The 24,294-nt window shown below is 46.4% G+C and overlaps 1 pseudogene; it reads left to right on the top strand.

Moving 5' to 3' along the window:
• Nucleotides 1–16,781: 16,781 nt before the first annotated feature.
• LOC129636746 (40S ribosomal protein SA-like) lies at nt 16,782–17,754 on the top strand (annotated as a pseudogene).
• The last annotated feature ends 6,540 nt before the right edge of the window (nt 17,755–24,294 follow it).

Raw genomic sequence — 24,294 nt, 5'->3', positions numbered from 1 at the left:
GTTCAGCCAAGATGGATGCCAGAGAGAAGGATTCTGGGAGGAGGTCAGACATGTGGTGTCTCCTTTTGACCTTTCCCGAACTCTTCTGGTTGGTGGTGGCTTATTAGTTCCGTGTTCCTTACCAGGACCTCCTGTCATAAAACAGCTCACGCAAATGGTTACTGTGGCGCCTGGCCGGGGAGGCGGTTCCAGTCATGCTCCCCTCGCAGGTCCACTATGGTTTCATAGGTCAGGCCGCAGCGTCCTACATCCCCTGGGTCAAGTTCCGCCACAACCTGTGCTGGCTGGACCTACAAGCTGAGAATGATTTTTATTATTTTAAATGTTATGAAGTTTTGTGAGACCTATGAATTATATGACTGCCAAATTTCAGTGTCTATAAAGATATCTAAGACTGCTTTCCTGCTGCAATAACAGAATTGAGTAGATGCAGCAGAGGTCATATGACAATCTAAAATATTTACTATCTGCCCTTTAGAAAAACTTGCCATCTCTCGCTCTGGAAAGTAGTATTTTTTTAAATACTGTATGCTGGAGTTTTGCTTGAAAAAAGGTAAAGTTTTATTAAATTTTGCCCCATGAAATAAATATTTTTAAAGTAAATGTAAAACTGGCCACGTTACTCTCAGTAATCTCAGAATAAACACAAGGACAGCAAATATTTATTAATAATTGAAAATTTGTTAAAGAATCAGGTCATTTAGATGATCTTACTTCTGCATGACACATTGACATGGTTGATTCCATAGTTGCATTTTCCCTTTGGATCAGGTGGATTCTATAGCCTCTCGTGTGTGTGTGTGTGTGTGTGTGTGTGGCATGAATGATTGCATGCTGCTTCTTTATTCTTGCCACCCTGGAGTTGCTTAGAGACCCTGGATATTTCATGGAAGCAATGGCCACACCACGCTAAGAGGCCTAACCCTGTCTCTGTCTTTTGTCTTCAGGAGCTGAGTGCATACCAAATGTGTATGAAATGTCTAGATGTAAATGTTCAGGCGTCCCATTGATTCACACCTCCTATGTAAAGGGAATGGCCTTCTTCTATCCTCATGGGGATAACTGGGGCCAGATGTGAGTACAAAGTGTACGATGGGTCCAGGTGCAAAAAGTCAGTTATCCCCTTGCTTCATACCTGTGGTGCAAAGGGAAAATCCTTCCTTTGGGAAACAGCTCAGAGCTCATAGAGACAAGGGCTGCCCCCTGCAGAGTGGGGCCAGTAGCCTCTGGTGGGGAAGACTGGGGTGATGACTGACTGGCTGGGGGCTCCCAGGATGAGGCAAGAGGCTGAGGAGCCCAAGTCTGCAGAGCCAAGGTCATACCAACCCTTCCTTGGATCTGCATCTGTCTGAGTGGAGCAGTGACTTTAAGGGGCTAGGATGCCAGCTGCTTGCCTGGAGGCCACAGGAGGAGGGGGCAGAAAAGCAGGCAGTATGGCTCGTCTTGGTTTCTGAAGACACTTCTTTCTGGCACCAGGTGCCAAGCTATGGGAAGTATTGTATTCTTTTTATAAAACTGCTTTAGCTGTTCTAATTCATTTGCCTTTCCATCTTAGTTCATTTAAAAGATACATGTACAAATGTATATATTTTTCTTTTAGCACCAGTGGAAATCCTATGACTTGGCTATTTTTATCCAACAATTCATCATACAGATTTTTCCAAGTCAGTACCGATAAAATTTTCCTTACCAGATCCCTCTTAAATGGCTGTTTCCTGAATGCTCTGTTTTTATACTGAGTGATACTAATATCAATAATCTTATTACACAAGTATTTGCACAAATGTTCCTCCCACGCTGAGTTGTTATCATTGGACCTTCCGTGTGGAATATGAAAAGGTGGATTTATGGCTGTTTATCATTCATTTCTTTGATGGCTTCTGAAGAGACTGTTTTTTTAAAAAATGTTGTATCACCATTCCACTCTTTTTATTGCACAGAATAAAAATCATTCATACACGTTTTTATCCAATCCTTTCATGGTTTCAGTTTTACAGTCCACACAGTCTAAGTCTCACTAAATTCCTAAGTCCGCCCGGGAGCAGGGACCTGCCCTCTGGGCCGCCTGGGTCCCAGCCTCTGGAATCGCTGAGGAGCGCGCCTTCTCCCGCAGCTGCCCGGGGAGTCTTCCCAGCTCCCGCCCTCCCGTCTGGTGTCTGGGTCTCCGCGCCCTGCCGGGCCGGGAGCCGGCTCCCAGGCGGACGCGCGGGACAAGCGGGGCGTCAGGGCGGCGTGGCGGTCGGGGTCCGCCCGGGGCCGTGTGCGCCGCCCGTCGGGAGCCACCCAGCGGCCGCCGTGAGCTGGTCCCTTCCCGGGGAACGTTGGAGACTCCTGCGAAGGCTACGGTTCGGCCGCCGAGTCCGGGGCAGAGCTCCAGAGGGAGAGCGGCAACGTTCCCGTGAGACCCGGGAAGAGCCTGCTGTCGCCGGAGATTCGGGCTGCAGGTCCGCGGCCTGGGAGGGCGGCGGCGGGCGGTGTCGCTGCCTGGCCCGGTGGACCAGCGCGCCGCGGGGCCCCTTCTGCCCGCTGGCACCGCCGGGGCAGCTGAGCGGGAGCAGGAAAGGTCACGGCGCCGGCGTCCGCGGGGTTACACCTTCTCGACGTTTCCCACTCGCCCGGAGGTGCGGACCACACGGACGCGTGCAGACATGTCCAGTCTTCCCAGCCTCCCCCATGGACCCCGATAGTCCCGATTCACAAACGTGTGTCCTCTCCCCGGAGAGGGCCGGCCCTGGTGTCCACAACAGGGGGCACTGAAGGGACCACGGGCAGCCCGTCCTCCTCCCCAAAGGGCGCCCGGAAGCGCTTCCTTGCCATCTTGGGGAAAGGCCGTCCGCTGCCTTCGTGGCGCTGAGGCTGTTCCCAGGCGGCCTCGGTTCCTGGTGACGTGCTCAGGACTCCGCAGACGGGTTTCCTGCGGATCGGGCTGCATCTATTCGAGGGGCACCAGGCGTCCCTTCTATTCTCCTCGGGCTCAGAAGTGGAAAGGATGGTGTCCGTGTGGAGGCGCTGTGTTTCGCGGGTGTGAGACACGGATACATCTACGTGAGAATCACAAAGCCAACAGATTGGTGGCTGCTGTGGCGAGGTCGACCAGATGGCATGACAAGTTGTTGGGGATTCTTGTTAGTATATGTACTGTAATGTAAGTATTCAATGAGAAATCTTGAAATTATTTATAATGAAAATCACCATTATCATTGTTATTCAACAATAATTGCCGGGGTCCAGCCCCGGCTGATCCAGGGAGTTTGAAGCGGGGACGGCGTCAGCGAGGATCAGGATACAATAGCTTCAATTAGATATTAATTAAAGATGCAAAGAGTCATAGAATGAGGATAGCTCAGTAGGAAAATTCAGTGGAGAAAAGATGCTGAGTAGCTTGGTTTACGTGGGAGACCAATAAAACTTCAAGACAAGAAGTTTGCACCACTTACGTAGGCCGCAGGTGTCCTTCCATTCTCCCGAAGGAGAGGAAACACTGAGGCCTCCCCAGTCGGATCTTAGAAGCCCAGGCAAAATTAGTAAGCATGGCGGAGTGAGAGAGAGAGCGACATGGGGAGACCAGTCTTTCGAGGAACTGATCCCAATTCTTTATTGTCCATGGTCTACTTTTATACACTGAGATGTTATGCAAAAGTCATGTGGGGTCAGCAGTCCTGACTTTTATCAAAGGCAGGTGCTTCATAGAAATGTATACAGAAGTCTTAGGGGTGTTACATCATCTTCTGGCCAGGAGGCCTGCTGACAATTTATGACCCTCTCCTTGTGACAGTGGTCAGTCAACCAGGACACTTATTTCTCCAGGGGTGATTATTCTTAAAACAGATGCCACCCAAATAAAGTTACATTCCTATAGGGTGAGGGTGTAGTGGGTTTTAGTTAAGGAAAGAATTTACTTAGTCTAAGGTCTAACGTAATTAATATCAAAGGTTAATACTTATTTCTTCTATATATTCATTAATGTGTGTAAGGGCAGGGGATGTGGAGACTTAGCAACAAACATTGGCTCAACAAATGAAAAACCCTTCACCAATACAGTTTCTAATCAGCCCACTATACTTATACTAATGGTTTTCTAAGTTTTCTAAGGAACCTGTTTTTAGAAGGTTTAAAGCATCTCGTGCCTCTCATGGTTGGGAGGCTGTGAGCAATCACATGTGGCCGGACAAGCCTGTCAGGCAGGCTAGAGAACCTTCAGAGGAGTTTGTAGGTTAAAACACTCTTGTCACGCCCAGGAGTTTTTATTAACTGGAGCTCTAAGTTAACTCCTTCTCCGAAAGAGGTGGTGGGGGACAGCCCCCCGTAAAGTCAGAGGTGTAGGTGAGAGCACGAAGTAGTAAAGTAGGCAGGCTCTGGTTATGGGGGTAGATGCACGAGGATTTCCAGGGGGACTCCTGAGGCTCAATCCCACCTTTGCGTATGTCGAGCCTCCTTCCTCATGACCTTTGCCATGGGCGAGCGCCTCACTCTGGCCTCCAACAAATAATGTAATTATTACCTTCGTTTGCAGTTAATTTAAGAAACACTGTTTCAAGTTTATCCACAGAGTATCCAATTGAAGACGACAAGAGAAGGATGTTGAAATGAAGAACTTTCTTAATACACTGGGAAGTTGGGGAACCTCTCCTTCCAGCCACGAGGCCCTGCCCTGCAGCAACCGACCTGGAAAACCAGACCCCAGCCCCTGCAGCAATGGGCTCCAGGATTCAGTGCGTGGTCAGTGACTGCCACCTTCCTTATTTTTCTTCCTTTCAATTTAGTACCAAATGGGGGAAGCCAAATCTGTCATCTAAGCAGTCACCTGGGAAGGCCCTCTTCCTGCCAGCCTGCCTCATGCTTCCCCACATTACACACTCTGAGCAGGACACGCTTTCCCTCTTTCCCACCAGAGTGCATCCCCACTCCTAAGTGTGCCCTGAGTCTCAGCCTAGGCGAGTGCTGGTGGCTGACTCCTTGCTCTGGAGACAAATTCTGAAGAAACAGTGAAGGATCGGGAAAATATCCTGGAGTAGGAAATGGCCACCCACTCCAGTATTCATGCCTGGGAGATTCCATGAACAGAGGAGCCTGGGCATCTACAGGCCATGGGGTCACAACAAGTCAAACACGACTGAGCATGCACACACAGACACAGGCGTCTTCGTTTCTGTTTACAGAGCTTAGAGTGAGAGCCAAATACAGCACTGAGGAAATATGTGGGTTTTGTTATTTTTGAAAAAAATTCAAATTAATCATTTTAAGTTGAGATATATATCATATGCCAAAAAATTCCCCTTTGAGCACTGTATTTTAGTGATTGCCCATCTCTATATTGTGCAGCCATCATCACGATCTGATCCAGAATAGTTTATATTTTATCTCCCTACAAAGACACCTAGTGTTCCTTAATCAGTCACTTTAAATTCCACATTCCTCACTCTTTCGTCCTCATACAATTGCCTATTCTGTGTATTTCAAGCACATGGCTTTGTACAACTGTGGCCATTTAGGTCCAGTTTCTTACACAGTGTCATGTTTTTGAAGCTTATTCATATTTTATCATGTGATTCAATTTTTTGTTTGGCTTCAGAATTTTCCTAAGTCTTTAACACATGCGCGCACACACACATAGACATGCTACAGTTCTTTTAATGTGGAAAATACACAGAGGTCTAATGTCGCCATTAGAACCATTTTATGCACACAGTTCCATGGCATAAAGTACTGCCTTCCTGTGGGCACTCAATCTGCCCACCAACCCACAGCGGCCAGTAAGCACAGAGGGCGCCAGCCCAACTGTGCTGCCCATTCTCAGAACCCCCACAGCACCCACCCAGGCCAAGACTCAACAATAGGTGCACCTCTCCATGGCCAAAGGAGAGCCCATCTGTGCCAGGGGAGGGGGCGGTGGCCAAGGGTGAGAGAGATGAAAGGAGAGACAAGCGGGAAAGTCCACAGCACCTGGTCTTTCCAGGTAGTCTTGCAACCAAGTACTAATCAGGCTCAACTTTGTTTTAGCTTCTGAGTGCAGAAATTACCAGGTGCCTTCATGGTGGCATGGCCCTAGATGATGGCAGCCCCGACCAGGCACCCCAGTACTCTGTGCTGTGGGGCCCTGCCATGCCAGCCTCACCAGCCCCTGTCAGAGCCCTGGGGTGCCCAGCATCTGTGGGCAAACCACTCCTGACACATCCTTCAGCCCTCTGGAGGCCCAGCCATCAGGCTGTGACTTGGAGTTCCCAGGAGATGGTTATCACTCAGGGTATGTGGCCAGTGGCAATAGGGCCTGACCCTCTGGAATTGAGTAGAGAAAAGCCCAGTGCTCTAATTCAATGCTGTTCTGGCACCAACTGAGTGTCTCTCGCTGACATCTTCACTGCTTCATCCAGATATTCCACGTACCACTCGTGTTCCAGGCTAGGAATCTAAGGTCAGCCTTCACAGGGTTGCAGCCTTTCCCAGTGACCAATCCCAAGTGCCTATGCCTCTACCTCTGGACTCTCACATATGTAGTACCGCTATCAATGCTTAGGGATAAAAACAGCAGATCTAAGACGCTGAAGACTTGTCCTAGGTCTTGAAAACAGCTCAGAACTGATGTCTGGTGGCCTTTAACGCCATGACCTAAGACCACACCATCTGCCAGCAGACATGTCAATCTCCAGATAATCAAGATCAGATTGATTAAGTACAAAGAGGGACACGTGTGTCATGTTGGGAGGAGGGAGGTGGAAAAAAACACCCCTCTGCCTTTGTCTCCCTCCTTCCAGCTGCCCAGGGGCCCAGCCACCTCCTCAATATCCTGTGTTCATGTAGTGTTCTGTGTTGGCTCAGACAACGTGGAGGGTCCCTGCCCCTCAAGTAGTGATTTTCTCAGTTTTGAGGGCTACACTCATGAAATGTCTTTCAGTGTACAAATAAAGAAAAGATAAAAATCACCCAGACCACTGGAGTTCCTTATGAGGTGAGGGTGATATAAGGTCCCTTGAACTTCTGTTCTGGAAAGAGGGAGGGAGGAGGAAGAAAAAGCTTATCTTCAGTGAATGTAATCTTCACATGGACTCTGCATAGTCGTTTTATCTGTACAGCTATTCGGTCATCATAACATTTACTCAAGGTCTTTTCTCTTTCTGGACTGATGTTCTCATGGAGCTCACAGGCTGAAGAGGTGCTCAAAGTGAGAGAGTCAATTCATAGGCAGGTTGATAAGAAGTCCGGGGGAAGCCGAGAAGAGAGGGGTCTGGAGTTCTCAAGGAGGAGGAAAGGACAAACATCTTTTTTTTCTCTACATTCCTTAGTCTTAGTCACTTAAAACATTTGTTTTTGTTTTTCCCTCTTTCTTTCTTTCTGTAGGCCCAGAACTGACGATTACACAACTCAGTTTAAACTCTGTGAAAGAAAGTGAAGTTGCTCGGTCATGCCTGACTCTTTGCAACCCCATGGACTGCAGACCACCAGGCTCCTTTGTCCATGGGATTTTCCAGGAAAGAGTACTGGAGTGGGTTGCCATTTCCTTCTCCAGGGGATCTTCCCAACCCAGGGATCCAGCCCGGGTCTCCCACATTGCAGGCAGATGCTTTACCATCTGAGCCACTTAAACTCTGTACTCAGGATCATATAACAACAATGTATCCTGCTTGAGGACAGTTTCTCCTTCCTGAAAACCTTCTGATTAATCCTGATGTCTTAGAATGCATATTATGGGAATGGGTCTGGTAGGATCTTTCTGTTAAAATCTAATCCTGTTATCCTAAAATGCTAATTGTGGGAGTGGATCTGGTAAAACTTTCACAAACTTGAGACATTCTTTTGATTTATTGTAGTAACTAATTAAAAAAGTATATACCTCCCTTGCTAACACTAGCAAGGGGGGTACTCTCCACCCGCTTCTGCTGTCCATGTCAGAAGCTTTCTATGACTTTTTTCCACTGTCATAAAACTCTGCTACACAAACGCTCTTGAGTGATCAATCCTGGTCCCTTGTCCTGAAGCTAAATCATCTTCGGAGATCCTGAATCCGACATCGTTCACAGTAAGCTCGATTGAATCTATAACAATCTCTTAAAAGCCAAATATAATCCTAAAATAAGCTATGCTGCTGCTAAGTCACTTCAGTCGTGTCCGACTGTGTGCGACGCCATAGAAGGCAGCACACCAGCCTCCCCGTCCCTGGGATTCTCCAGGCAAGAGCACTGGAGTGGGTTGCCAATTGAAAAATGAAAATGAAGTCACTCAGTCGTGTCACACTCTTAGCGACCCCATGGACCACAGCCTACCAGGCTCCTCCATCCGTGGGATTTTCCAGGCAAGAGTACTGGAGTGGGGTGCCATTGCCTTCTCCAAATTAAGCTATATGCCCTATTAAAATAAAATTCAACTGAGTAAAATTTTAAAATCTTAGTGCCTTTATTTAAAGATTTATGAATCAGGCAGCATCCAATTTAGCAGTTAGAAACTCTGAGGAGTTGCACAAAATAAAAGACTTTTATAGGCATAAGGGATTGGGAACAAGGAAGTTGTACTGGGCAAAGAATCCCAGTGGTTACTGCGAGGTTACTTTCCATTAGAGGCTGGAAAGCTTTCTCAGGCAGATGAGTTAACTAGTGATAATCAGAAGATTCCTGGCTGACTGTTCCAAGATTTCATTTCTGGAAGAGCCAAAACTGCATTTAAGTCTATTTTGCTAGCATGGTTCCTAACTAAGCAACTCCTTTGGGGCTGTTGTCTTGTTTTTAACAGTCCCCTGGGGGCAGCAACAAGGCTTACCACTGCTGGTTCTTCCCCAAATGCTGAGAGCGCATGTGCTCTGTGCCAGGCCTGTGCTGGGGGCAGGGACCCAGCCAGGACACTTCACAGTTCTTGACATTCAAGAGGAGAGTAAGACAGAAAACCACCACACTTTAAAAAGAAAGGATCCTGCTGCTCCCACAGAGCTGACGCTGTGGAGCGAGACAAGGAATAAACAGACCAGCTTGTAGAAGAGTCAGCTCCATGGAGTGAAGGGCGGACGGCACAGCGGGAAGGGGGGGCTGGGGCGGGGAGGAAAGGAGTCCCGGGGCAGAGGACTCAAGGGTGACGAGCCCCACCTGGTGCTGACAGGGCCGGCCCTGGTGCCGTGAAGGACCGAGGTGGTAAGGGCAGGAGACATGGGGGAGCTGTCACCGCAGATGCACATGGGGACGTGTCTCTGAGGAAGTGACATTTAAGCTGAGCTCCAGGCCACTGTCCCCTTCCCTTGTCACCCAGAGCCAGACACCGAGGATGGCCGCTAATGTCACGCGCACCAGCCAATCCTGAGCCTGCGCACCCAGCTCACTGTTCCTCCTGAGGAGTCACAGTAAAGGCCCCTGCGCTGAATTCTCCTCCCTCCCTCTCCAGACAAGGCCAGTCCTTTCCCAGGTGGCCCAAGGCGTGGCCTGTCCCTCCTTTTGGGAACTTTAAGTCATCAACTCTCTTTTCGAGGACAGTTGTCTCCTGATCTGTTTACCTTATTATGCCTCCAATTTCCTATTAATACACTATATTTTAAATTAGCCCAGAATGGCAGCACACTCTGTAGACACAGAGTGTCTTAACTGAGCACACTCAATGAAGTGTGGACAAATGGAGCATGAATTAGGACACTTCCCGCAATGTCCTCAATCAGTTTAATGTTTATTGTGTGTTAAGCATGGGTTTTGTGTTTTCCCGCCTGGTTAGTTTCCTCTGGGTCAGCTGTGCTTTCTTTCACCAACTGTTTCTCCTGACAAAATTACTTGCAAGCACAACTGAAATTCAGAATATGTTCAAATTGTTCCCTACAGGGCAGGCATCTTAGAGCCAAACTTTACTGCAGCGCTGCTAAGGCGTCATGTCTTTCTCCAAGTGGGCTGAGAACGAGCAGAGTAGGACTCGTGTGGTTAGTCCCTCTGTTGTGTCCAGCTCCTTGTGACCCCTCCTTTGAGAGGAGCCTGGCAGGCTACACGCCCTGGAGTCCCAAACAGTTGGACACGACTGAGCAACTATATATTCTTGCGGATTCTTTCCCGTTACAGGTCGTCACAAGATACTGAGTACAGCTCCCTCACTACACAGCAGCTCCTTGTGCCACCTGGTGTACATACAGCACTGCGTGCGTACTGACCCCAAACTCCTGACTCACCTCTCCCACACCCCCGTGTCCTCTTTGGTACCATAAGCGTGTTTTCTATGTCTGTGACTCGACCTCTGCTTTGTAGATAAGTTCATCTGTATCATTCTTCAATATTCCACATGTGTGATGTCATACGATGCTTGTCTCTTTCTGTCTGACTTACTTCACTTAAAGTGAAATCACCATGTTCATCCATGTTGCTGCAAATGGCATTATTTCATCTGATTTTATGACTGAGTAATTTTCCATTGTATATATATTCCACATCTTCTGGAGCAAGCACTTCTTAGACTGCCCATCTTGACTTACATTGAAGGAACAAAAACTGTGAGTAAACCTAAGTTATTTTAGAGATGGAGAATTTCTCTGCAATGATTTATATATCATTAATTAGCATTTAATAGATTAGGAGACCAAGAATAGTAGGTAAAATTGCTGTGTGGTTTTGTTTTATGTCACTTATGTCAAGTTCTCATCCTGCTGCTGCTGCTAAGTTGCTTCAACTCTGTGCGACCCCATAGATGGCAGCCCACCAGGCTTCTCCGTCCCTGGGATTCTCCAGGCAGGAACACTTGAGGGGGTTGCCATTTCCTTCTCCAATGCACGCAAGTGAAAAGTGAAAGTGAAGTCACTCAGTTGTGTCCAACTCATATCAGTGTTAAATTATGTTCACAAAATACAGATTTCTTCTGTTCGTCTATTCTTGATTCTCTAAAATTATGTGGTACTTTTGTAGTCAGTTGTTCTTTGCTTGCATAGCCTTCACATGGTTTTCAGAAGTAATTCTTGAAAAAAATTTATTTTACAGACTTCCTTGATTATTTTTCTTTTGTTACAGCTGCTTTAAATATTGGTCTTGAGAATTCATATTTTTCCAGAAAGTAGTCAATTTCTTGAATATTCTCGTATATTTGCAGTGTATATAAAGGGGTTTATATTCATTTTTGTGGGTGGATATGAGATAATGAAATATACATCGGACCTGTTGTCTGACACAGGACCCCTAAATGTCTTGAAGTTTCCTGGGCAATAGAAATGTCTTTTGGTTTGTTTTCTTTGTATGATTCCTGAAAGTGTTAATTTTGTTTTTTCCTGGTAGGAAATGATTACCTTCATAACAGACACATTTGAGGATTATTGCTAAGGTTTGTTAGTACAATTCTATATGCCCTTTATTTTAAGGCTTGTGATTAGTTTCATCTCTCTCTCTCTTTTTTAGTTTCAGCTCTAATGCATGCATTTTCTGTCTCAGTTGAATGTCCCACATATTCAAGGAGGTTTCTTCACTCTGGCTGGTGAGGATTCTCAGCCCCACATGAATGTTGCACATTATTCAATGCATTCAGTTCAGTTCATTTCAGTTGCTCAGTCACGTCCAACTCTTTGCAACCCCATGAACCGCAGTGCACCAGGCTTCCCTGTCTATCACCAACTCCCTGAGTTCACCCAAAGTCATGTTCATTGAATTGGTGATCTCATCCAACCATCTCATCCTCTGTCATCCCCTTCTCCTCCTGCCCCCAATCCCTCTCAGCATCAGAGTCTTTTCCAATGAGTCAGCTCTTCACATCAGGTGGCCAAAGTATTGGAGTTTCAGGTTCAGCATCAGTCCTTCCAGTGAACACCCAGGACTGATCTCCTTTAGGATGGACTGGTTGGATCTCCTTGCTGTACAAGGGACTCTCAAGAGTCTTCTCCAACACCAAAGTCCAAAAGCATCAATTCTTCTCTGCTAAGTTTTCTTTATAGTCCAACTCTCACATTCATACATGACTACTGGAAAAACCATAGCTTTGACTACACGGACCTTTTACTCTCTCTGATTTTTAATATGCTGTCTAGTTTGGTCATAAGTTTCCTTCCAAGGAGTAAGCATCTTTTAATTTCATGGATGCAATCACCATCTGTGGTGATTTGGGAGCCCCCCAAAATAAAGTCAGCCACTGTTTCCACTGTTTCCCCATCTATTTGTTGAGCTACTTCAAATCCTAAAAGATGATTCTGTGAGAGTGCTGCACTCAATATGTCAGCAAATTTGGAAAACTCAGCAGTGGCCACAGGACTGGAAAAGGTCAGTGTTCATTCCAATTCCAAAGAAAGGCAATGCCAAACTACTGCAAAATTGCACTCATCTCACACGCTAGTAAAGTAATGTTCAAAATTCTCCAAGCCAGGCTTCAGCAATATGTGAACCGTGAACTTCCAGATGTTCAAGGTGATTTTAGAAAAGGCAGAGGAACAAGAGCCAAATTGCCAACATCCACTGGATCATCAAATAAGCAAGAGAGTTCCAGAAAAACATCTATTTCTGCTTTATTGACTATGCCAAGGCAATGGCACCCCACTCCAGTATTCTTGCCTGGAAAATCCATGGACAGAGGAGCCTGGTAGGCTGCAGTCCATGGGGTTGCTAAGAGTTGGGAACGACTGAGCGACTTCACTTTCACTTTCACTTTTCACTTTCATGCATTGGAGAAGGAAATGGCAACCCACTCCAGTGTTCTTGCCTGGAGAATCCCAGGGACGGGAAAGCCTGGTGGGCTGCCATCTCTGGGTTCACACAGAGTCGGACACGACTGAAGCGACTTAGCAGCAGCAGCAGCAAAGCCTTTGACTGTGTGGATAACAACAAACTGTAGAAAATAATGAAAGAGATGGGAATACCAGACCACCTGACCTGCCTCTTGAGAAACCTGTAGGAAGCAACAGTTAGAAGTGAACATGGAACAACAGACTGGTTGCAAATAGGAAAAGGAGTACATCAAGGCAGTATATTGTCACCCTGCTTATTTAACTTATATATAGAGTACATCATGAGAAACGCTGCGCTGGCAGAAGCACAAGCTGGAATCAAGATTGCCAGGAGAAATATCAATAACCTCGGATATGCAGATGACACCACTCTTACGGCAGAAAGTGAAGAGGAACTAAAGAGCCTCTTGATGAAAGTGAAAGAGGAGAGTGAAAAAGTTGGCTTAAAGCTCAACATTCAGAAAACTAAGATCATGGCATCCAGTCCCACTCAATGCATAGGTCTCCAGTAATCATTCTTTCCTCAAAAGTTGTTCCTGTCCAGGCTTGTGGAATTTTGCCTGCGTGTGATCAGATGACAGAGACTCAGCGGGCTCATTAGGTACTTGTAATCATTCTTTCTGTCTGAGTAGCTCTCTCTTTTAGATGCCCTGCCCCACACATATCACCTTCTGCACCCCCCTGGCTCACCTGTATTCTCAGATCAGGGCTTTGCTGGGCTGCATCTGGGTTCCCCTCCCTGTACCTGCAGCATGTAAATTGCCTGAAGGCAGACATCCAGGAGTCTTCAGATTGATTTGTGCATCCATCTTCACTCTAGGAACTTACTCCTGCATGGCTTGCTGTCCAGGATCTGAAAACAGTTGTTTCAAGTATTTTGTTCAGCTTTCTAATTACCAGTGCCAGGTGAGGACGTTCAGATACTGTTCCTCTTAAAGCTGGAAGTGGAAGTCACATTTTATTTTTACAGACACTCTTTGAATCAATAATTCTAAATCAGTTAACCATATATGTTTGAAAGTATCTTTTGCTTCATTTTCTGTGTTTTGCTCTTGCAAATGTAAAAACAACACCAAATATCAAGAGACACATTAAAACAGGTTTTGTTTTCTGCATTTCCTGGTTGACCTTTATGTCAACAAATCCTAGGTAAGGACTTAGGAAGCTGCAGTAAGTCAAGGCACCAGCAAGATCACAGGATCTGCAATCAACAGGGACCTTAATGGTACCAGAGAGCCTTTTTTTGCCATGCCGTTAGAGGTGGTTGCAGTAGTTGAGGGGCCACAGGGATCCCAGGACCTTAATGACACCAGTGAGCCAGCTAAAATACAGGAGTCTGAGGCCAGGTACAGCACGTTTGGCCAATGTGAGCTGAAACATATTTAACTCTGAATTTCCAGAACCATAACCTCAAACAAAATGTTCACCTTCTGATATTCACATGGAAAGATTGCACAGAATCTTTTACCCAGAAATTCTACTTCCATGGAAGAAAGCCACCAGGGAGATTGCTTGGAGAATTTAAGAGATGTGTGGTTTTTAGGTGGAGAAAGAGGAAGTGAGTAAATGGCAAGTGTGGTTCAGAAATGGAAAGGGGTCTGTGCAAACACAGCAGGCTCTCTTTGCTGGAAGGCAGGCCGTGCACTCGCTGCTCCTTCCCCCTTTTGCTGAGCTCACTTTTATCATGTTTTAGGTAGCTCCAATGAAAACTTCAAATACAGGGGCTTCCCTGGTGGTCCAGTGGTTAAGAATCTACCTTTCAGTGCAGGGGACACTGGTTCGATCTCTGGTCTGCAGAAGATCCCACATGCCACAGAGAAATTAAGTCTGTACACCACCAATACTGAGCCCAGGCATTCTAGAGCCCAACGCTCCACAGCAAGAGAAGCCGCCAAAGTAGGAAGCCCAACCACCCAACTAGAGCACAGGCCCTGCTCGCTACAAGTAGAGAGAGCCTGCAGGCAGCAAAGAAGACCCAGGGCAGCCAGAAAGAAATAAAATTATATCTAAACAAAACCCCTTCAAGTACAGTGACTCTCAATGGCTCAAGTAACTCCTGCTCGATGTTCTCAGCACACCGACGTGTGGGGTCTACAGGAACCCCCTCCTCCCATGAAGGCCCAGAGTCTCCATCAACCACGTGTCTCCACCACTGTGCTGTGCCATCTCCCCGCTTACCTCTGCACAGAATTGCTTCTGATGGTGTCACTCTTTAGGCAGGGGTGTCATTCTTGAGAATCATCATCTAAGAATTAACATCATCTCACCTGAAATTTTATTTCTGTATTCCTTAAAAGGAGTTCCTTAAAATCCTAATTGTATTCCTTAAAAGAGCATTTTAACAAAATCTTGATTTAGACGCCTATGTTTTTATTTATCACCTTTTATGTCTCTTTTATTGTGTCCTGTGCTCTGGCTCAGCCTCTCTCTTGGCCTCTGCTCTTGGCCTCTCATGAAACAGCGTACAGGATGTATTAGTTGCATCTGCCCTCCCCTCTCACTGTCTCTTTTCCATCCTCCCTTGTCTCTCCGTGACATGTGTAACTATGTGCACATCACTATTACCGTGACACCCTCCCCTCCCTTGGGAAGCCTGTTATTACCTTCCTGCTTCTTTCTCTGCTGCCCCGTGTGTGTCCCTGCCCAACACTCACAGCAGCTTCACAGCAGGTGCTCTCCCTCACTCTTCTCTCCAGAGTTCCTGCTGGAATTTCTGGACACCACCTCCCAAGTATTTACCTCTGACTCTGACTTCTTCTTCCCTGGTGGGCCCAGTAGCATCTTCCCCTGAATGAAGACCACAGATAAAACCTAAATTCTCCTTCTTCCCCAGCTACCTTAGACTCCCCTGTGGATGTCTCCTTCTCATCCAGGCTCAGTGATTCAATATCATCCATGAACCATTTTTCTGTACTCAACCATCTATCTGGCTGTATTGATACCGTCTCCAGGGGAGTGGGTGGAGCAATGATGGGCAATGTTGAGATGGCAGGTAGAGACCAGGCCAGGCAATGAGGGCGTGCGAATGAAGGGCAGTGCTAAGAAGAGCAGATTATAGAGAAGTCACAAGGGCAGAAGAGGTTGGAGAATGTTTTTGAAAACAGATCAGGGAGATATCTGGGAGAGGAGAGGTCGAGTCCTAAGGAAAGAGAAATGATCATTGCATAGCTCCTCGGGGGGGGGGGGGGGGGGGGAATCCAGCAATGTGCTAGTTTACCAGCAACATCCTATCAGATGCTGTATTTCAGTTAGAAATACTTCAGGCTACAAATGCATTAGATTTGTAGAAATTCCATATGCATTAGAAATTGATACATTTTCCTGAAATGGAATAAATTAGGCTACGGTTATGCATTACATAGTTTTTTGTGATGTCAAGATGTCATTTTATATTAGTGTTTATTCCAGTGTGGACTAGTAAAGCGTATTATAGTACATCATCTAGTCACCGGACTGATTTGTGGAAAATAGTGTCCCAAGAGAGAATATTCCCAAGATAGTGTCAGCTGAATATAAGCAAGATACCATAAAACATTGTGCACAGTGTGTGACCATTTATGGTTTTAAATGTGGTTGTGCTCACACTCAGTCACGTCCGACACTTTGTGACACTATGGACTGTAGCCCACCGGGCTCCTCTGCCCATGGCGATGCTCCAGGCAGGGATACTAGAGTGGGTTGCCATTTCCTGCTCCAGAGGATCTTCTGGACCCAGGGATTGAATCTGAGTCCCTTATGTCTCCTGCACAGGGAGGTGGGTTCTTTACCACTAGCACCACATGTGGAGTGAAGAAGAAATAGATATTCATAGTTGCTTGTGTCCATAAAATGACATTCTGGGCCTCTCTCTTGATCCAGGGGCTAAGACTCTGCACTCTTATTGTAGGGGCCTGAGTTCAATACCTTGTCATGAAACTAGAACCCACATGCCACAGCTAAGAGTTCCCATGGCAAAGGTCCCATGGACACAGCCAAATAAATACTTAGAAAAAACAAATAAACCTCCGGAAGCTATTCCTGAGAAACAAAACACGTGGCTGACTGTGGAAGCAGCAGGGCCTTAACAAGAAAGGAGGGGGTAGGAAGAACAATGGAATATGAAGTATTTTATATTTTTAGGTTCTTGAACCTTGTACATGTATTGTAAGTTTCTCAGAAATGCCAAAACATTACAACAAAATTTTAAACCTCTAAAGAATAGAACTCACAGCGTTATTTCTACAAACTGAATGAAAGTCAAGTTTGTTTTATCAGAAAGATTATCTGGCTTCTCTAAAATATCTTCTTAGGCTTTTCCCACGCTACCCAGACAGTGGTCCATACAGTACTGTCTGGATTCTTGTCATAACGTAAAGTGAATCTTTTACACTATCCTCGGTCCTTGATGTCTAGCAAATGGAGGACGATGTCATCACGTTCCTTGCAGCAGGGGCCCACTTAGGGAGCACCGACCTCTACTTCCCAATGGAGCAGTACATCTACAGAAGGAAAAGTGACGGCGTCTACACTAGGAATCCGAAGAGAACCTGGGAGAAGCTTCTGTAGGCAGCTCATGCCATCGTTGCCACTGAAAACCCAGCTGCTGTCCCTGCTGCGTCCTCCAGGAACCCTGGCCAGCGAGCTGAGCTGCAGTTTGCTGCCACCGCTCCTCTGGTCGGCTGCTTTGCTCCTGGAGCCTCCACTAACCAGACCCAGGCAGCTTCCAGGAGCCAAGACTCCTGGTAGTTACGATCCCAGGGCTGACCGCCAGCCTCTCCCAGAGACATGTATGTGAACTTCTTACCATTAGTCTGTGTGACACGGACTCTCCTCTGCACTCTGGAGACGACCCATTCCCGGCAACCAGGGAGCTCAGTTGGTGGGTCTGACTTGGCGGATGCTCACCAGGGAAGTTCTACCCGTGCGCGGCACTGTTTCCTGTGAACACTCTTGGGAGGTCGTGCCTGATCCCCACGTCTGCAGATTCTGAAAAGGTTAAAAGGGAAGAGCAGGTGGCAGCTGAGCAAGCTCTGACCAAGGAGGACTTCACCGTGAATGGGTCACTTCAGCAGCTGAGTGCAACGCTACTGGATCTGAGGTGCTGGCCTACTCCACAGGCGGGCAGGTGAGCTCGCTGCCTACTCCGCAGTTCCCCTGAAGGCTGGCCTGCAGTGCCCACTGCTCAGGCCACTGGACGGGTAGGCACAGCACTGCGTGGGCTTCAGCTGTTCTTTCACAGGCTCTTTTCTTGGGTGGGGGCCGTGCTGGGTCCTTGCTGCTGCACAGGTGTGCTCTGGTTGTGGTGAGTGGGGCGCACTCTCTGCTTGTGGTGCCTGGCCTTCTCGTTGCAGCGGCTTCCCTTGTTATGGAGCATGGGCCCCAGGGCCCCCAGGCTTCGGTGGTGGCAGAGCATGGGCTCAGGAGCTATGGCCCCCAGGCTGTGGAGCACAGGCTCGATGGTTGTGGTTCATGGTCTTAGTTCCTCTGAGGCATGTGGGTTCTTCCTGGACCAGAGATTGAACTCATGTCTCCTGCATTGGCAGGATTCTTTACCATGAGGCATTATGGAAACCCCACAAACTCTTAAAATGGAAATTGGTTGACAGAAAATAAGCAGTTTCTAAATAAATAAATATGTCTACTCATGAGGATGTTCTGTGACTTTTGCTGTTTTCTTTTCACATAAGAGGAAAATTTCCTAATTCATAATTCATTATGTTCTTCCCCCAAACAACATTTGCAACTGCTAATTTTATTAGCTAAGCTTGATCCAAGTTTTAAAATACTTTTCTCCCACTTTCCCCTATGCACTGTACGTTCATTATCAATTGAGATACTATTTTATCATTGTTCAGTCACTCGGTCATGTCCAACTCTTTGCGACCCCATGGACTGCAGCACACCAGGCTTCCCTGTCCTTCACCAACTCTCAGAGATTATATTTATATGCTTCATATAGATAGGATAATCAATTGACTTCATACTTGAATTATTTCTCTGAATCTGAATATTAATATGCTAATAAGATATAAAACACTTGATTGAATTCAGCATAATAACAAGTAATAGAATCAGGTGACCATATCTTAAGACTGATTATAAAAGCAGCAGCCATGTTGATGAGGAGCAGTGACACGGGGGGGACATTTTATGTGGTGAGAGAGGGGCGCTGGCCTCAGGGATTTAAAGGGCTGTTTGAAAACAGTGGAACTCGGCTCAGTGGCTGGACCTCCTGGGAGTCACTTCCCAGGGACACACAGGACAGAGTCCTGAGCATCCTGAGAGCCCACAAGGCGGTCTGAAGTGGTGGCCAGGGCACCCCTCTGTGTATCAGTGGAGATGGTAGCTGTATTGTTTGTCTATACGAGTCTGTATAAGGTGACCCTGCATGCAGAAAACCAAATTTGACTAAATGGCAGATGGCCTCAGCTCTAATATTAAGATCTTTTCTTTGATCAATTTCTTTCTCCTCTCAGCTTCTCCGTCTGAAAGGAGTTACTCTTCATGAGACCCATTCTCTTTTAATTCCCTTCTTAAAAGCCTCAGATTTTGTAGCTTTTTTTTCAGTAAGTATCTTTCCATGTTTATTCCTCAGACAAGACAAGCAAGAGTAAATTTTTCTTATTGGACTTTAAAGATAAACAAATACTTTTAAAATCAGACGTTCCAAAAGTTCTAAATTCATTCAGGTTCTCACTTTAGTATCTTCAATCCTAAGCCTGTAATGAGCGTTTTACTTGATTCAGACACAGCTCTGGGGTGTGAATTGGTGGTGGGACTCCACAGACCCCTGGAATTTTGAACTCTTGACAGTTAGATCTCTTTTTACAGAAGTGTTAGCAGCCAATGGAGCAAGGCGCATATAGTGCCAGATTACAGGGCTGACAGAGGGGAAAAGACAGTTTATTGATAGTAGAAAAGATCTGCCTTCTGACAAGCAGGCGCCTCTCACGGTGAGGCAAACTGGAAGTGCCTGCAGAGGCAAAGCCTCGTGGGCAGGGAGCAGGATGCTTCAGCCACACCCCTTATCAGCGCAGCCCTCAGAAAGCAGTCCTTCCTTAACCTGACTCGTGCTTCCTGTTTCTTTAACTCCCTGTGCTTCGGGGCTGCTCTGCTGAGTTGGACTCCCCTTTGCTTTTCCTAGATCTCCTTGGGGCCTTCTCACAAGGCCCGGCAGCAGGCAGGAAGCAGTGGCGCCATTGGGCAGGTCTGCTCCTGTAACTCCTCTGGCAGCCGTGCGGCTGGGACAGCGCGCAGAGCGTCCACTGTCCCTCTCGTGGGACCAGAGGTCGGAATGTGATGGGACCAGACCTCGGAATGGGGAAGAGGGAAGGGCTGCCTTTGCTTTCTTTCACTCCCAGGCCAGGAGCTCTTAACCGGAGGGATTTGGAGAGCCCAGGGAGCCTGTGGCCTCCCTGAAGTGATGCATAAAATGCATCTGTGCACAAGCTTTTGTTCAGATAAGAGTAAATGCCCTGGATTCACCCCTTCAGAATATTTTATCTTTGTTCCTAGTCTATACAGATCCTGTGCTTTGAAGCACAACACCTCTGAAGTGATTTCATCACACTTCCACTGCTGCCAGTCCCTAATAAACCCAGCTTTCAGAATCAAGAGAAGCTGGTGGCTGACAAGGCTTAAAAACATCCTTTGGAGTTCCTAGAATCAAGAGCATTTGACTGTACTCTACTGGAACATTTTAAGGTCTAGTAGTTTGCTTTTCGCTTGTGAGCAGCTAGGTCAAATTGTTTCCAAACAAGAAAACCGAATTAAATTCTATGTGTCTGGCCAGGGTTACAGGACACAAAGTACTTTAGGGCGGGTCCCAGGTTGGCCTGAGATTCTGTCATTACCAGGAATCAAAGCAACAAAGAGCATTTGTGACACAAACCCTAAAAGCGTTTTATTACTGGATAATTTGGTTGGGACGGTTCCCTAGAGAAGAGAATGGCAACTCACGCCAGTGTTCTTGCCTGGAGAATTCCATGGGCAGAGGAGCCTGGCGGGCTACAGTCTAAGGGATCCCAAAGAGTCGGACACGACTGAGTAACTTTCACTTTCTGTTTTCAGTTTGGATCTATGGAGAGGTTAAGTCTTTTCTGTGAATATTTGTAAATGCTTCCTTCAGATCCAGTTATATGGCTTTGTGTTCTTCTGGAATTGCTCCCATGACATTGATCTGGACTTCATACACTTATGTACCAAATTACTTTGTTTTCTGTGCAATGGTGGTAAAACAGTTAAAAAGCAAGTAAACAAGCCAAAGCCCATGAACAGTTTTCCAAACAGACTGAAAGCGCCACCTACTGTTCAGTCTGTAGAGGTGCCCGAGGAATGTAGTCTGAGCCTATGGACTGAGGGCCACAGGAACTAGGATATTAAGGTAAGGTAGACTCACATCTAACTATACTTTCTACTTATATGCTATTTATAACAAGTTATGTAGTTATGTTTATGCTCTCTCTTGAGCATCCTCAATCTTTGGTTACAGAAAGTAAGATATTGAAAATCACTGAGCTGTGGCAGATGTAAGAAACAGTATCAGGCTGTCATATGCTTTCCACGGGTCCCGATTATCCCACACCAACATACCTTTAGAGTTCTGGAGCAAAATTGCTCTTTGCCACTTTTATTCCTAGTAACGACTGAGGCCCAGAGCTCCCTGAGTAGCCCCTCCCACTGGGGACTTGACTGTATTTATTTTACAAGTGTTTAAGAGATGACAGAAAAAGAGAAAGCTCTAAAATGGCAAAAGCTTTCAGGTACACCAAAAAGGTGATTTTTAATGTTGGTTTGAGTGTTTTGCTTTTAATGGAACAATCCATTATAGAACGGGCCAAAATAAGTTTAGAGAATACAGTGTACTTTTGCTACCTCTGAGAGCTACTAATTAAAATATGTCTTTACTATGGGCCTGGCATAAATTCAGACTTGCCTTGGACAGGTGACTGACCTCCAGGCTGCCTTAAACCCAGCCGGTGTTCAGGGAGTGGCCCGTGACTGGAGGGCACAGCAGCGTGGAGCCGGCATCTCACTGTTTGTGCTGCTCGTGTGCTCTTTCTGTCTCTAGCCCTTCAGCAGATATTCACTCTCTTCTACGCAGCTTATCATTTGTTTGACTCTGAAATACATTGGTTCAGTTTTTATGATAAGCTGGTTCTGTACAATCATATGTAGTGTTTATTTAAATGCAAACAATATACACTCTCATTCAAGCTCCTCCTGAGTTAAAAGTACACCCAAAAAGAAACTGGTAATTTAGAGTAAAAGTAAAATTTCTCTTTCATCCTTATCAAAGTATCTGTGGTTCATTTATATATATTCCTCCAGCTTTTTAGAAAACATTTCAAATATATATTTATTTACACACAGATAATATATGTTCATTTTTAGTTCAGTTAGACAAATAATGTGTGTTGTTTTACAACTTGCTTTTGTCATGTAACAGTATGACTTTGAGATGTCACCATTTCCTGTTTGGGGGTTTTCCAGTGGTTTTAAATAGGAATATAAAAATCTTTCTTTAGAACAACACGATTCTGCTATAAGCAAACTAGGTTCATCTAGCATCCACATTCAGGGAAATTCAGAAATGGCTTTAGTTGCCCTGCGCATCCCACCATCAGGAATGGAGGAAACTGCGAGCAAGGAAGGTCTCAGTAATGAACACCAGGCACCCCGTTAACCCAGCGCTAAAGGAGGAGGGCGGGGCGAGGACAGCTCCCTGGCTGCGAGGAAGGTCTTGTGATGCCTGTGTCTCCAGCCTGGCCGGTGGCAGCCGAGAGAATCCAGGAAAGAGAGACGGTAGGCGGGGAACAGTGGAGGGCAGGAAACGGGCCTCCTGGCGGCAAAGCACAAAGGGCACAGCAGAGCCTGGGGAGGATGGGGGTCCGCGGGAGGAGCCTTTGGAGAGACACCCGGAGGAGGCTCCCTCCCGCTCACCCCACCCCAGAAGGTGCCCACTGGCCGGGCCGGTGCGGGTTCGCATCCACTCCCCTCACTTCAGGCTGGTCTCAGGAACACACTTCTTGTTTCACTTGAATGATTCAATTATGCCTCCCCTGTAATTTCAGCTTGGGTCTTCTCTGCCTGCCTTCCCCTCACTTTTCACTCTGGCCTCAGTCTTCAATTTTTTCTGGAAAACAAAATATGGTCAGCAGGCAGAGTTGACTGCGTAAAAGGCAAAGGTCTGCCTCTGAGGAGTAATATATACTCATATTGCCATGCTAGTTTATTTATATTTATTAATTTAATTTACTACAACATAATACTATGTAAATGTATGCATATATAATGTAAATAAATATTAAATGTTATGTACTTTTATTATTTTAACATAATATTTATATATCCATGATATATGTTAATATTAATAATATATAGGCTGATTTAGTTAATGACACCCCTGGTGAGAAGACTAATGAAGACTAAAGAAGTCAGAAAAAAACAGAAATTTGAAGATCTTTGCACAAACTCCATGCTCACGATGTAAATGGCGAGACGTGCATGAAGGTTCTTGGCCAGGGCTCCTCACAGGCTTCTCCAGGCCCCTGTTATGGTCAGCAGTGAGAGAGGGAGCGAGGGTCCAGGCAAAGCCCCCAGGCCCAGGCCGGGCCGAGCCCCCCGCCAGTCTCCTTCCTTCTGTCACCGTGCATCACCTCCTCACTTACACTAGTGTAAACGAGTGTTATCACTTCTCCCACAGAATGAAGGGTGTGTGTTGCAGGAGAGCTGGAGCGAGCTCACTGGTGACACAAATCTTAAAACTAGAGAGAGGGAGTTGGAGGGAGGGAGACAGATAAATAGACTTATGTGCCCTGGCTTTAGACTGTAGGGTAAAATTTATATTAAAACTGGTGAGCCTTTAGCTTCTATTTTTATCAGTGCCTGTATTAAACAATTGATGAGTCACCTAAATATCATAGATTCTAAATCATAAACTAGGATTTTAAAATACTGTAGTTTTCTGTATTATCAAAATGCACTTTTGAAGCCAATGTTCAAATCATCCAGTGTCTTCTTTTGGTGTTTGGTCACATGTTCTTGTCTTTTTCAACTTTTACTTTGTGTTTGGGGTGTAGCCCGTTACCAAACAGTGCTGTGACAGTCTCAAGTGACACCAAGGGGAACAGTTCAGCCAAACACACACATGCGTCCTTTCTCCCCCAAGCTCCCCTCCCTTCCAGGCTGCTACATAGCATTGACATCCATGTGCCAAACAGGGAGTCCTTGTTGATTCCAAACTAAAGCGGACATTTGTTGCATCATCAGAGACTCTGCCAGAATGTTTCCCAGAGATTAGCAAGGAGTTTCCTGGAAAACACTCAGCCTATCCCCTGTTGCCAGAGGAAGAGTGTTGATATACGGGTGTTAGTTTTGGGAGAATTGCTGAACTGGACCAGCTCGTACAGAGATGGAAACAGCTCGTCCCCGTCAACATTGTCACCATTCCCCAGTAGGTTCAGCCTCCCCCGAATGTGCCCTGAGTCCTGACCGCTGAGCAGGCCAAGCCCGCACTCAGCCCCCAGTGCCTCCTCCCACAGGGCCCGGCACGCAGGAGACAGAGGGACTAACAGCTCATCCCCTCCTCCCCCTACTCACGGGCCTGCCCGAGCCAGCTCCCTGCTCTGGCTGAAGGAGGAAGAAGGCCCAGAAGCAGCCCCAGAAGA

Source organism: Bubalus kerabau, chromosome 22, assembly GCF_029407905.1.
Source record: "Bubalus kerabau isolate K-KA32 ecotype Philippines breed swamp buffalo chromosome 22, PCC_UOA_SB_1v2, whole genome shotgun sequence".
NCBI lineage: Eukaryota > Metazoa > Chordata > Mammalia > Artiodactyla > Bovidae > Bubalus > Bubalus kerabau.
This window is presented reverse-complemented; position numbering and strand designations above follow the sequence as displayed.